Below are 15,239 nucleotides of genomic sequence, written 5' to 3'. Positions count from 1 at the left end.
TCAGCCAACTTCCCAGGACAGCCGTTTCTAGGTTTGACTTTTTTGTCTCTAGGATTTAAGAAGTCATTCCCAGGGGATCTTGTTTTCTCTATAGCTGAAGGTAAGGATTTAGGAGCCTGGGGGAAGAAGGGGTTCAGATGAGAATCAACAGAAAGAACTGCAAGGTCTGAAGACAAGAACCATTTATCTGGTGCAATATATTTTATGTTAATTTAAGAAAAACTCTTATCTTAAATATTTAGCATCATCAAGCACCTTTTACAGTTAACCCAGCAAACAAAGCTCTGGCTCGGAGGCCCAATCATTTATTTTCACGGCAGAGACCTCTTTTCTAAAAGCCAGGTCCCATCCCCCGCCCCCAGAGCCCCGACCCCTCCCAGGCCTCGGGTAACTTTTCCCTCCAGTTTGGTGGAAGGTTACATTAGAAGAAAATAGTCCCTACCGTCTAGAAAGTTTTCAGGGGAAAAGAGGGCGTTTGACGTGTGGGTGGGTGTGCGGAAAGCGCCAGCACGAGCAGCGGGAGCGGCGAACGCCGGGGGCTGGGCTGCAGAAGAGTGCGGAGGCGCCAGCGGCGGGGGCGGGACGGGGCGGGGGTAGCGGGGCGGGGGTAGCGGGGCGGGGGTAGCGGGGCGGGGGTAGCGGGGCGGGGGTAGCGGGGCGGGGGTAGCGGGGCGGGGGTAGCGGGGCGGGGCGCAGGGGAGAAGATAGCCCTGAAGTCTCCCAAAGGGCAGTGGCTGCCGGCTCTCCTCGGTTGAGCAGCTGCTGCCCGTGAGGGGGCGCTGGCGGCCGGGGAGTTAAGGATGGGGCCTTGGTCTCCCGAACCCAGTGAGTGGCTTGGGTTGTCAAGCCACTCGTCTTTTTTTTTTGATAATTTTTTTTTTTGTCATGATGCTGTTTTGGCCTCCGACTCCGTGAAGGGAGCCATATTAAGAGTGCAGAAGAGGTGACCCGGAGGAAAAATTAAAAGGCGACTTTTAAACATAGAGTTTTTCTTTCTTTTCTCTCTCTCAAATTAATTTAGATGTAAATTACATTTGGAAAGATCAGGCTCGAAGGCTCTCATTTACCCTCACCAGATACTTAGAATAAGATTTCGGTGCGATAGTAATTTTGCCAATGGAGGCCGACTCCCTAAAACATCACCCTGGTAAGTAATGAACATTTCCATGGGTTATGACTTTGAGGTTTTGTTTTACTTCATTCTAATACATGGCCCTTCTAAAAGTGGTACGATCATAACTCAGCCTAGGTTTAATTAAGATTATTTTTGAAAAATCTCGATGGGTAGGTAATTTACCTAGTTTCTCATTCAGATTTAGGAAATTTTGCTTTATTGCTGCATGCATTTCTAATTATCTTTTCCCATGCTGTTCTTAGTATGGATGGAACACAGTCTCTCTCTTTCCTGCTTGGTATGTCAGCAAACATTTGAGGAGTGTTTAGTTCAGAATACTGTTGGGTATTATGGATTAAATAATCTGATATACCTGTCAATTTCATCAGAAACAGCATTTATGTATATACACATAGTCTATATCGGGCTTCCCAAGTGGCATAGTGGTAAAGAATCCGTCTGCCAGTCCAGGAGATGCAAGAGATTCAAGTTTGATACTTGGGTCAGGAAGATCCCTGGAGAAGGAAATGGCAACCCACTCCAGTATTCTTGCCTGGAAAATTACATGCACAAAGGAGCCTGGAAGACTACAGTCCTTGAGGTCAAAAAGAGTCAGATGCAACTGAGTACACACACACTCACACATCTATACCACGTTATACACCAGAACACACACACACATGCCTATACCATGCTATGCACCAGAAATCTTTGTGAAATGTAAACTCAAATTAGAGACCTTGTTTTATTTTGCAGTGAAATGGAGTTAATCTCATTGCAGTGTTGTGTATTTTAAGATACCTAGATTATAATAGGGACTCATTAACTGATAACTATTTATTATTTATCTAGATATGCTCCAAAGTGCTTTGCTCATGGCAAACAGTAAATACTGGTTGAATGAATGAACATGGCGTGTTCCTTACTATACACGTAGGGAAAACGCCAGGATGGGGATCCAGTAGCGCAATGACGTCATCAATGACGCTTAGCGTGGAGGTGTCTGCCCTAAACCTTTCACCAGATGCAGGCTCTCTCTTGACCTTGGAATGTGGATTACTTAAAATTTTAGGGGGAAAAAAATGTGTACCTAGTAGGCCCTCGCCTCTTGTTAGTATGGAGCTTGAGCAGTTTTCTTAAATGTGGAAAAGCTAAGCTCACTTGACACAAATCAGGGGGAAAAAAGGTTTCTACAAGTTATTCAAGTTATTCATGTCAAAAGCGATTAGTGGGCCCCAGCTTCCATTACATCATTCATTGGGAGAGGCTGGGAGCTCTGCAAGTCATATGATTCCATGGAGGAATTAAGGCTGAATTTTCTTTTGTGTTTCTGCCCTTAGCTATATTCAGTAGTAAGCATGTTTGGAAAAGGTTAAAACAGAACATGGAGCTCTAGTTTATTTTAATGCTGTCAGACTGCTAAGCAGTGGAAACTTGCTGAAGATATTTACCAAGCTGTTTCCTTAAAGACTTTAGTGAATTAATTAAAAGGGTTCTGAGAGATACAACATGCCAGACCCCTACTGGCTCATAAAATTGTTCTTTCTGATTGATGTGACTTGACAGCTAAGCACAGCGCATGTAAAGCTGCAGGGGAATAAAACAAGAGTAGTGCTGATGTGTTCAAAAGACATGTAAGTGTTCCACTTGAATTGGCTGTGACCGCAGAGTCAGCTGGACACTGTGCTCGTTTCCTTTGGCTCAAGTACCCGAGCTCTGTAGAAGCACAGATTTGGCAAGGTGCTCAACTACTGAGTGAAAATGAAGTCACAGCTTCAGAAGAGATTCACAGATGGCGATGTGTAGGTATTCTGTTTCGCGTTTGCGTCATTGCCTTTAGAATGCCTGCTTTAAGATGGTCCTCAGTTATGGAACCATGCCTGTGCCACACGGTCTCCAGAGGGACTGAGCCACAAGTGAACTGTGTTCTTTAGTAGACAAATATCTAAGACAAGCAGATAGCTCGCAGAAGTATTCTAAAATTTTTAACCAAATTCTGGGCAATGTTGGGTCTAACTGATTTAGAAAACATACTCTTTTTCAGCCAACAGTGAAGCCGACATTGTTAACGATATGAACCAACACTGAAAGCCTTCATCAGTAATACATACCTGCAGTCAGAATTTGAATGTGACCTGGCCAAATGTATTTACTCATTCAATGCTTATTTAAATAAGTGGTAGGCCTTGGAGATACCTCAGTTCTTATATTCTTTCATATTGCTGTTCAGTAGGAACATAAGGTGAGCCATATATGTAATTTAAAATTTTCTGGTAGCCCCATAAAGACATTCAAAAGAAACCAAAAACATTAATTTTAATAATGTATTTTATGTCCACCAAATATATATATATATACATTTTAATATGCAGCAATATAGAAATTATTAATATTTGCATTTTTTATTTTGAATTGTTATAATTCAGTGTGTATTTTACACTTAGAGCTCATCTCACATTGCACTGCTCAGATTCCACATATGACTAGTGATGTTGGGCAGCCCAAGTCTAGAAGGAAACACAGATGAGTAAAAAGGTAATTTCAGTAAGACGTAATAAAGGCAACGATGAGAGAAGTGTAAGGTACAATGAGAACACATAGAAGGGCTTAGTTCATTTATTCTTCCACCTGAAATTTCCATACTTCTCTCTGCTCCTCTATATTCTTCCTGCCTCCATGCTAATCCAAGCTGGCATCATCTCTCTCCTTGATTTCCACAACAGCCTCCAAAATTGTCTGCCTGCATTCACCCATGGCCCTCCCTGCAGCTACAGTGGTCTTTTAAAAATGACCATGTGGGACTTTCCTGGTGGTCCAGTGGCTAAGAATCTGACCGCCAATGCAGGAGACATGTGTTCGATCCCTGGTCCGGGAAGATACCACGTGCTGCAGAGCGACTAAGCCCATGCACTGCAACTGTTGAAGCCTGCTCGCCTACAGCCTGTGCTCTGCAATGAAGAGTAGCTCCTGCTCACAGCTAGAGAAAGCCTATGCACAGCAGGAAAGACCCAGCGTGGGCAAAAATAAATAAGTACCTTTTAAAAATGTCCATCTGATAATATCATTCCCCTGCTTCAAACCTTAACTGTATGATGAAGGCACATTGAACAAGTGTGGAATGATGCATATAAAACGCCTGGCACAAGGCTTCTGCTCACTCTTTGGTTCTCCCCACATCTCTCTTTCCCTGTCTTGTTTCTGTCATTTTCCTCTCTGGCTCTGGAAAAACCATCTGCCTCTCACTTCCTTCTTCCTCTTATTACTTCTTAGTCTCTTATCATCTGAATTTTCTTTTTTCTTTCTTGCTTTCCTCTTTCCTTTTCTCTCTCTCATGCTTTAGTTTATTACAATATAGAATTTAAACAGGCTTAAATTTTAGTGCTGTAGTGAGTTCCCTGGTGACCTAGTGGTTAGGATTCTGGTCGTGATTCTGGACTTTCACTACCGTGGCTTGGGATCAGTCCCTGGTCAGAGAACTGAGATCCCATCACGCAAGCGTCACAGCACAACTGACAAAAACAAACAAAAAAATGTGTGCTGTAGTTATGTACTTCAAGTTCTTCATTTTCTTTGTTTATTTGCTACTCGGCATGCGAGATCTTGGGCTTCCCGGGTGGCACTAGTGGTAAAGAACCCGCCTGCCAGTGCAGGAGACATAAGAGACACAGGTTCAATCCCTGGGTCAGGAAGGTCCCTTGGAGGAGGGCATGGCAACCCACTCCTATATTCCTCCCTGGAGAATCCCATGGACAGAGGAGCCTGGCAGGGTACAGTCCATAGGGTCACAAAAAGCTGGACATGACTGAAGTGACTTAGCACAAACATACTCATGTGAGGTCTTAGTTCCCTGACCAGGCAATGAACCTACGCCCCTGCTCTGGAAGTAGAGTTTTAACCACTAGACCATCAAGGAAGTCCCAAGTTCTTCATTTTAAAACTTAGAAGAGATTGACCTTGTATCAGGATTAAATTAATACGCTTTTTATTTCAGCATGGCCTTCAGTTAACTCTTCTTATAGAGAACTTCTGTAGAAGCAAACGTATTCTCTCCTGGGAGGAAAGCAATCCCCTTTCATGTTTTGTAGAGGAGAAAATGATGCAGCTATATACACAGTATCCTCCTCTAGTGATTTGAAACAAGTCAGAAGGAGAACCCAGGTACCTGCCCATAGCTGTGCCTTTCTTAGGTAGATTGCTGCTGCCTTCTGGCAGTAGGGCAGTGAGGCAAGTTAATTATTCAGTGTCAGAGGAGGTAAATAAATAAATGAATTACCTAATTAAATAAACCTTCGGGGTGCTAAAAGCTGGCAGTTTCCTCAACCACACACTTTTTTTTGAGAACTAGTCCTCTTGTATGAAGGAACAGCCAACCCAGGCATATGGGCTCTTCCCTTTTACCTCTGAGAAAGTGGATTTATGACCGTCTGTGTACTCATCTCTCTGTTTATGTCTCTGACATAGACCACTCTGCCAGTTGCCAGCACTCTTTCTACCTCCACTGAGAACATGGAGAGATTCTGCCACTACAGAAGGAGGAAAGAAAGTTATAATTCAAGAAGGACTTCCTGGGCTTCCCTGGTGGTCCAGTGGTTAAGAAGTTGCCTAGCAATGCAGGGGACAAGGGCTCGATCGCTGGTCCGGGAGGACCCCACACGACGCAACTACTAAAGCCCACCCGCCCTAGAGCCTGTGCTCCACAATGAGAAGCCACAGCAACGAGAAGTTCACACACCACAGCTGGAGAGTAGCCCTCACTCGCCACAACTAGTGAAACCCACATGGAGCAACAAAAACTCAGAGCAGGCATAAATAAACAGATATTAAAAAGTAAAAAAAAGAAAGGACTTCCTGCTGTCAAGGCATGACAGACACCACCACAAAACAAGTGAGGGAGAATCTTAGCTGAGAAAAGATGTTTCTGTTATAGAAAATACCCCACCTCACCCCCTCCCCCATCCCAAGCCTCGCTTGAGGGAGGCTCTACTCTCGGAAGGGCTTGGGCGGTCGGAGTCAGAATCAGCAAGCTTTTGTTGAATAGACAGATACTGCATACAAGGCAGCTCCATGTACTTCTTTCTACTACACCCTTTTAATATTTGAACTTAAGAGAAACCCTCCAACTTTTTCCTAAGTGGAATTTTATTTTGAAATGAGATCCTGCAGCGTGAGGACCAACTACAGAAACACTTTAGTGTTAAGGGACCTCCACAGCCTGAAACATTTTTCCTAACTTGGACCACTGTTCCATGCGCATCCAGAGGCTATACTACATCCTACATTAACAGCTTGTTCTTAACCTCCCACTCCAAAGATTTACTGAGAATTTCTTTCTGAGCAGAGCTACTCTCGTAAAAGAAATAGTAGAAGCATGTTGTGTTAGGATAATTGCTATAATAGAAAGATCCAAGTAAAGAACATAGCTCACATACAGTAGTTTATTTCTTGCTTCTAGGGTTGTATAACTTTTGAACTGTGGTGTTGGAGACAACTCTTGAGAGTCCCTTGGACTCCAAGGAGATCAAATCAGTCAATCCTTAAGGAAATCAGTCCTGAATATTCATTGGAAGGTCTGATGCTGAAGCTGAAACTCCAATACTTTGGCCACCTGATGCGAAGAACTGGCTCATTGGAAAAGACCCTGATGCTAGGAGATATTGAAGGCAGGAGAAGGAGACAACAGAGGATGAGATGGTTGGATGGCATCACCGACTTGATGGACATGACTTTGAGCAAGCTCTGGGAGTTGGTGATGGACAGGGAAGCCTGGCATGCTGCAGTCCATGGGGTCTCGGTCAGACACGACTGAGCGACTGAACTGAGGGTTGCAGAGCAGCACTCCTCCATGTAGCCATTTAGGAACCCAGGTTAATGAAAGCCTGCAAAAGGCATGGAGGAAACAGGAGGTTTTTGTGAATCTAGAAGTAGGGCTGTTGTCATTTTTTGTGCTAAGTCATGTCTGACTTGGTGACCCCATGGACTGTAGCCCACCAGGCTCTTCTTGTCCACAGGATTTCCGAGGCAAGAATACTGGAGTGGGTTGCCAAAGAAAATTTTCATATATAGAGAGGACTGGGCCCCCAGGATGAGGGTGAGCATGTGGAGCGTATCCATCCTACTTTCATCAGTCTGGAGACCGCTGACGGCCATTGGCATTAGTTACCATCCAGAAGGATTTGACTGCTAAGGCCTGAAGGAAAAATGTTGTGTTTATTGACTGTGTTCATCTCTCACACTCAAACTTTTCTTTCCATTCTCCCAACTATGTCTTAATTCATCATTTCCTTTTTTAAAAAAAAAAAAATGCATGTATTTGGGGGCACTTGGTCTCAGCCACCGCTCACAGGATCTCTGATCTTTGTTGTAGCAATTGGGATCTTCAGCTGCAGCACGCTCAATCTTTTAGTTGTGGCATGCAAACTCTTAATTGCGACATGTGGAATCTAGTTCTTGACCAGGAATTGAACCCAGGCTCCCTGCATTAAGAGCTTGGAGTCTTAACCACTGGACCACCAGAGAAGTCCCCAGTTCATCATTTCTTAAACTATGTAAATAGCCTCCTAACAGAGGCCCCTACCTCTGTCCTCTCGCACCCTCAACCCCATCTAACATGTGACTCACCGTGTTATGCTTCAATGGTTCCTCGTCACTCACAGGCTTGAGTCAACTTTCGTGATAAAAAAACTGAATTCACATTCCAGTCCCTTCCTACCTCTTAGACCTCATCTCCTGGCATCGCACCCTGGGCATTCTGTGTCCAGCTTTGTCTTCCCCGCATACTCTATGTACTGACATGCCTCCTTGCCTGGGATGTGCCATCCTTCCTGGGCCCACTCCCACCTGTCCATCAGTTTTCTCTTTAATGTCACTCCATTGGTGAAACCTTTCTTGATTCTCCTCGGCTTGGTGATGCACCCCTTCTTCAAGAGAATCATAATTGATTGGTAAAGAATAGTTATCTCTCTAAACAATGTATTTTTCTCCTTTAGACTCTAAGCTAAATGAGGCCCTAGAACATGTGTTTTCATTGTGTATCTCAAGTGCTTCATATGGTTTCTGATGAAGAGCTGGTATTCAGTGAAGATTCGTCAAGTGAATGAATGAATGGTTTTTAACCCTTGGATCATTTAAGGATGAAGATGCTCTTTCTTGTCTGTCACCCACCTAAGAATAAAGGGTTTGGAACTTCCCTGATGATTCAGTGAGTAAGACTTCGTGCTCTCAATGCAGGGGACTCTGGTTCAGTCCCTGGTCAGGGACATCCCATATGCCACAGGTGAAAATCACACATGCCACAACAAAGACCTGGCACAGCCAAAAGAAGAAGAAGAAAAAAAAAAAGAATAAAGGGTTTGAAGAAGACAGGACAGGAAGTTGACACAAAAGCAGAAGAAATGAAAGTTGGATCTCAGAAGACTGTTGAATGAGAGGTCTCTGACATGTCAGTGTGTAGGGTTGGATGGGGCATCTTAATGCTGTGAGAGAGGAGACTGGTCGTCAGTACCCAATCTTTCATGGCTCCTTACTGACAGAGAGCCCTTATATTATTCGAAGTGTCAATGCTGCTGCTAAGTCACTTCAGTCATGTCTGACTCTGTGTGACCCCATAGACGTCAGCCCACCAGGCTCCCCCACCCCTGGGATTCTCCAGGCAAGAACACTGGAGTGGGTTGCCATTTCCTAGCTTATTGGAGGGGGTTTCTTAGAACAACCTTTAAAGATGGTTGACTTCACTGGGAGGTCTCCCCTTTGCCTCAGCCTCATTGCTGCTGCTTAGAATGGATGTGGTATCTGCAGCTGCAAATCTTGTTACCAGGAAACAACCCTGAGGATGGAAGCCATGGGCTAAGGAGAGCGGAATAGAGATGTAGAAGGAGCCTGAGTCCCTAATAGGATGGAGTCACCCTACCAGGCCTGCTGTGCCTATTTTGAACTTCCCCATAAGAGAGAACTAAAGTTTCAATTTGTTTAAATCACTCTTACTCACATTTCCTGTTTTATGTGAAAGTGAAGTGAAAGTGTTACTCGCTCAGTTGTGTCTGACTCTTTGTGACCCTATGGATTGTAGCCTGCCAGGCTCCTCTGTCCACAGATTTTCCAGGCAAGAATACTGGAGTGGGTTGCCATTCCCTTCTCCAGGGGATCTTCCCCACCCAGGGATCAAACCTGAGTCTCCTGCATTGCAGGCAGATTCTTTAACATCTGAGCCACCAGGGAAGCCCAAACTAATCCCAGCTGATACAGAGGAGATATTTACAGAGTCCTCATACATCAGATGGAGAAGGCAATGGCAACCCACTCCAGTACTCTTGCCTGGAAAATCCCATGGATGGAGGAGCCTGGTGGGCTGCAGTCCATGGGGTCGCGACTGAGCGACTTTGGTTTCACTTTTCACTTTCACACATTGGAGAAGGAAAAGGCAACCCACTCCAGTGTTCTTGCCTGGAGAATCCCAGGGATGGTGGAGCCTGGTGGGCTGCCGTCTACGGGGTTGCACAGAGTCGGACACGACTGAAGTGACGCAGCAGCAGCAGCAGCATACATCAGATATTTCATGCATGTTACCTCTTCATAGCTTCATGATAGTGCTATAAAGGTTGGTCAGCCTGCTCCTTGTCTAGCTGTATGTTATTGGGAAAGTTACTTCACCTCTCTGCGCCTCTGTTTCCTCATCTGTAAGATGAAGACAACACAATAATAGCACCTCCTCATAGAGTTATGAAGATCGGACAGTTCCTGTATGTAAAACGCTTAGAATTGTGCTTGGCGTGTAGTCAGTGCCTACTCTTGCATGCATGCTCAATCACATCCGACTCTGTGACCCTATGGACTGTAGCCCACCAGGCTTCTCTGTCCATGGGATTTTCCAGGTAAGAATACTGAATTGGGTTGCCATTTCCTTCTCCAGGGGAACTTCCTGACCCAGGGATAAAACCTGCGTCTCCTGTGTTGGCAGGCGTCTTTATCACTGAGCCACCAGGGAAGGTGGTGCCTACTCTTAGCAATTGCCATATTAGCAATAACATAATCACATTCAGATGCCTGACTATAGCTCAGAAAACTTCAGTAACTTGTCTAAGGTGACACAGTAAGTGGTAGAGCCAAGTTGCAAACACAGGCCTACATGAATCTTAAAACTATGCATTTCTCCATGCACTTTGGAAGGACCCAATGTGGGTAGGCTGCAGGGTGGAGGGCAGGAGATGGTCATGATCATGGCATCCAGTCCCATCACTTCTGGCAAATAGATGGGGAAAAGTGGAAGCAGTGACAGAGTTTATTTTCTTGGGCTCCAAAATCACTGCAAACAGTGACTGCAACCATGAAATTAAAAGATGCTTGCTCCTTGGAACGAAAACTATGACAAACATAGACAGTGTATTAAAAAGCAAAGATATCATTTTGCCGACAAAAGTCCATATAGTCATGGCTTTTCCAGTAGTCATGTATGGCTGTAAAAGTTGGACTATAAAGAAAGGCTGAGCACTGAACTGATGACTTCGAATTGTGGTGCTGGAGAAGACTCTTGAGAATCCCTTGGATAGCAAGGAGATCAAACCAGTCAATCCTAAAGGAAATCAACCCTGAATATTCACTGGAAGGACTATGCTGAAGCTGAAGCTCCAATACTTTGGCCACATGATGCAAAGAGCCCACTCATTGGAAAAGACTCTGATGCTGGGAAAGATTGAAGGCAAAAGGAGAAGAGGGCAGCAAAAGATGAGATGGTTAGTACCACCACCTCAATGGACATGAATCTGAGCAAACTCCAGGAGATAGTGAAGGACAGGGAAGCTTGTGTACTGTAGTTGCAGAATCAAGACACAATTTAGCAACTGAACAATAATACCACCTGGGCTTCCTAGGTGGTGCTAGTGGTAAAGAATCCTCTTGCAATGCAGTTGGCCAGGTTGGATCCCTAGGTCAGGAAGATCCCCTGGAGGAAGAAATTCAACCCACTCCAGTATTCTTGCCTGAAAAATTCCAGAAACAGTGGAGCCTGGCGGGCTACAGTCCAGGTGGCCACGAGGAACACACACGCATAATACCACCTACTTTATGAGATCATCGTGAAGATTAAATGAGGTAATATATGTAAAAGAATAGTGTCTGACATATAGAATAAATGCATAGTGTGAAAGTCACTCAGTTGTGTCCGACTCTTTATGACCCCATGGACTACACAGTCCATGGAATTGTCCAGGTCAGAATACTGAAGTGGGAAGCTGTTTCCTTCTCCAGGAGATCTTCCCAACCCAGGGATCAAACCCAGGTCTCTCACATTGTGGGAGGATTCTTTACCAGTTGAGCCACCAGGGAAGTCCATAAACACATGTGTTGTTTAAATAAATATATACAATTCGAGAGTTATAGATAACATATAAATGAAACACTCCTTTTGTAGTTTAGTGCCATAAAAATTCAAAAACAGGAAAAATCATAGGAGAAAAGAAATTTCACTTATTTTAGTAGAACCAAATAATGGACAGAGATGTGGGCTGGATCCAGGCAAAAGTATGGAGGCAGAAACTGGCATGGTCAGTGCTACAGAAGAGGTGGGGGTGAGAAGGGATGGTCAGACAGTAGAACTGGGGAATAGGGAGAGATAAGGTTGAGGTCTGATTACATAAGACTCTGAAAGCTAGATTTGCTTTAATGGGCAATGACGAATGGTTGGAACATTTCATGATGAATGTGGCCTATTTGGAAGATTCATCTGGCAGATGAAGATTGGAGAAGAGAAAATTAGAAGGAAGGACAATTAGGAGGCAGTTACAAAAATTCTGGCTTGAGGCAGTGAGAACCTAATTTAATATTACATTAGACATGGAGGAGATGAGGGGAAATTTTGAGATATATGGTTTTATTTATTCTTTTAATTTTTATTTCATATTGAAGCATAGTTGATTAACAATGTTGTGTTAGTTTCAGGTATATATCAAAGTGATTCAGTTATACATGTATCTATTCCTTTTCAATTTTTTTCCCATTTAGGTTATTATAGAATATTCAGTGGAGTTCCTGTGCTATATGGTCAGTCTTTGTTGGTTGAGATATATGGTTTTTAATTTATTTTCAAAAAAATAAAGGTAAGATATACTTAAAGTTGAGCTTCCCTGGTAGCTCAGCTGGTAAAGAATCTGCCTGAGACCCCGGTTCAATGCAGGAGACCCCGGTTCAATTCCTGGGTAGGCAAGTTCCCTTGGAGAAGGGATAGGCTACCCACTCCAGTATTCTTGGGCTTCCCTGGTGGCTCAGATGGTAAAGAATCTGCTGCAATGCAGGAGACCTGGGTTTGATCCCTGGGTTGGGAAGGTTTCCTGGAGGAGGGCATGGCACTCCAGTATTCTTGCCTGGAGAATCCCCATGGGGAGAGGAGCCTGGTGGGTTACAGTCCATGGGATCACAAAGATTCACACATGACTGAGCGACTATGCACAGCACAGAACAGCATACTTAGAGTTAAAAAAATCGGATAGTACATAAAGGCATAAAATGAAAAACAAAATCTCCCGTCTCTTCCTCACCTCAAGTCTAGTTTCACAAAGGCAACCACTCTTTAACAGTTTCTTGTGTATCTCAGATGAGTTTTAAGCACATAGCTATCAATAAACAGTTGACTCTCTTTTATTTCAAGGAGGTTGCTTTCTATAATGTTGCCTCCAACGTTGAATTAGCAAATACCATTGCTCCTGGGGGGAAATACAGGGTAGGTTCTTGCAAGCCTATGATCAGAACATTTTCAACTAATAAATTCATAACTTTGTTTTGTGTTTCTGTCAAAAGACACCTTCTTTAATAACTGTTGTTTCATTAACTTGTGACTAACAGCCTTCTAAATCCTGCCTGAAGGAAGCTTATTTAACACCTGTTTTCTCTGTAGGGCACAGCTCAGCCTTCTTGCACCTGGAAGCACGTAAGCACTACCGTTGGGGGCCACTGAAAACAGTGAAATCACCCGCAAAAACAAACCTGAAAAACAGCACTAAGTAGACCGTGAATGGGACACTTGGCAGGATGAGAGCTGAAACAAGAGGCGGAGTGTTGCTGCTGGGCCTCAGCTGGGAACGTAACTGTCCCATGACTCAGATTGGTTGTTGCTCTGGATTTGTCTGGGATTGACCATGAAAACCTTATGAGTACTGATTGGGGAATTACAGATAAATTTTAGTAAGTAGGCAAATTGACAAATACAGAACTTGCAAATCATGAGGATGAACCAAATGTAGAGAGAGGACCAGTTTCTCAACTGTGTGACTTGTCCAGTCACAGATTGCATTCAGAAGGGCCTTGAGCTTGGTTTAATGCTCTGCTGTTGTTACTGTCCTGAAATTCCTAACTTAAAAAAAAAATTATAGTTGATTTATAATATTGTGTTAGTTTCAAATGTACAGCAAACTGATTGGGTTATATATATACTATACATAATTTTATATAAAATAAAATTAATAAAATGTTTATTTTATATAAAAATACAGATTATTTTCCATTATAGGTTATTATTAGATATAAAATATAGTTCCCTGTGCTATACAGTAAACCCTTGTTGCTTGTTTTTATCTATTTTATATATAGTAATGTGTATCTGTTAATCCCATACTCCTAATTTATCCCTTCCCCCCACCTTGAAATTCTTAACTTTTAAACAAGAGGCCTCATGTCATTTTCACTTTGCTGGTCTTGTAGCTGGTCTTGTCGCTGGTCGTGTCTTTATGTTTGTGTATGCATATTTAATTGCATAAATGAGATCATATTATAAATACCCTTCCTTTTTTCCTTCTTATAGTTTCCTTTTTTAAAAATTCAATCTTTGGTGGTATTTTTATATAGACATATATAAATCTACTTTCATCCTTTTAACGTCTGTGGTATAGATGTATCATGATTTATTTTTCAAGTCTCCAATTACTCTGGACAATACTTTGTTTATGAATTTTTACTTTTAGGAATTATGCCAAAAGAACTACCCTTGTTACACACACACACACACGCTTTGGCATATCATCCAATTATATTCATACACTACACTAGCAGTAGAATTGCTGCTACATTGAAGTATATTTGTATTTCAAATAATGATCATTATTGCCTTGTTGCTCTCTAAAAAGTTTGTACCAGTTCTCACTCATACCAAGAAAATTTGAGAATTTATGTTCTTAAATATAGCTTGCCAACTTCACAAATTTCCAAACTTAAAAAAAGTTGTCAATCTGGGCTTTCCTGGTGGCTCAGTGGTAAAGAATGGAAGATCCCCTGGAGAAGGAAATGGCAACCCACTCCAGTATTCTTGCCTGGGAAATCCCATGGACAGAGAAGCCTGTTGGGTTACAGTCCATGGAGTCGCAAAAGAGTTGGATACAACTTATTGACCAAACAACAACAATATCATTCTAAAAAAAAAATAGTGGAAAAAATATTTGCCAATCTGATCAGCTGAAGAGGTATTTTGAGCTTCCCTGGTGGCTCAGTGGTAAAGAATCTGCCTGCAATGCAGGAGACCTGGGTTCAATCCCTGGGTTGAGAAGATCTCCTGGAGAAGGAAATGGCAACCCACTCCAGTATTCTTGCCTGGAGAATTCCATGAACAGAGGAGCCTGGCTGGCTACAGTCCGTGGGGTTGCAAAGAGACATGACCAAGCAGCTAACATACTAAAGAGGTGTTTTGTAGTTATTTTAATTTGCATGTATTTAATCATGTGTGAAGCTGAACATTTTTTCTCATGTTTATTTATTAACCATTTTTTCTCTGTTTTTGCATCTCCTGTTGCTACCCTTTGTTCATTTTCCTATTCGGTTGTCTTTGTACTTTATATAAATTAAAGAAATTAACCCTTTGCTTGTTATATGAATTATAAATAATCCTGACTTATGAGTCTTTTGCTTTTATTTGCAGCATTGTTTTTTCCAAAACAGAAATGAAGATTTTTGTGTTATACACTGAAACTTCTAGATGAGAGATATTTTAAATTTCAAACAGCGAATTCCGTGGTGGTCCACTGATTAGGACTCTGTGCTTTCACTGCTGGGGTCTGGAGGGAGCTAAGATCCTGCAAGCTGAGTGGTGTAACCAAAAACAAACCTTTCTTAATCAATATTACTTGATGATAGCTCAGATGTAAAGGGCCTG

At 42.8% G+C, this 15,239-nt stretch overlaps 1 long non-coding RNA gene across 1 annotated transcript; it reads left to right on the top strand.

The window, feature by feature from the left end:
• The first annotated feature begins 561 nt into the window (after window positions 1–561).
• On the top strand, window positions 562–14,985 carry LOC132344837 (uncharacterized). Its single transcript, XR_009493856.1, has 2 exons — window positions 562–1,147; window positions 12,996–14,985. It is a non-coding gene; the product is annotated as an uncharacterized lncRNA (long non-coding RNA).
• The last annotated feature ends 254 nt before the right edge of the window (window positions 14,986–15,239 follow it).

This window comes from Bos taurus, chromosome 3, assembly GCF_002263795.3.
Source record: "Bos taurus isolate L1 Dominette 01449 registration number 42190680 breed Hereford chromosome 3, ARS-UCD2.0, whole genome shotgun sequence".
Lineage (NCBI taxonomy): Eukaryota > Metazoa > Chordata > Mammalia > Artiodactyla > Bovidae > Bos > Bos taurus.
Note: the sequence above shows the minus strand (reverse complement) of the source record. Positions and strands in the feature narration are given on the sequence as shown.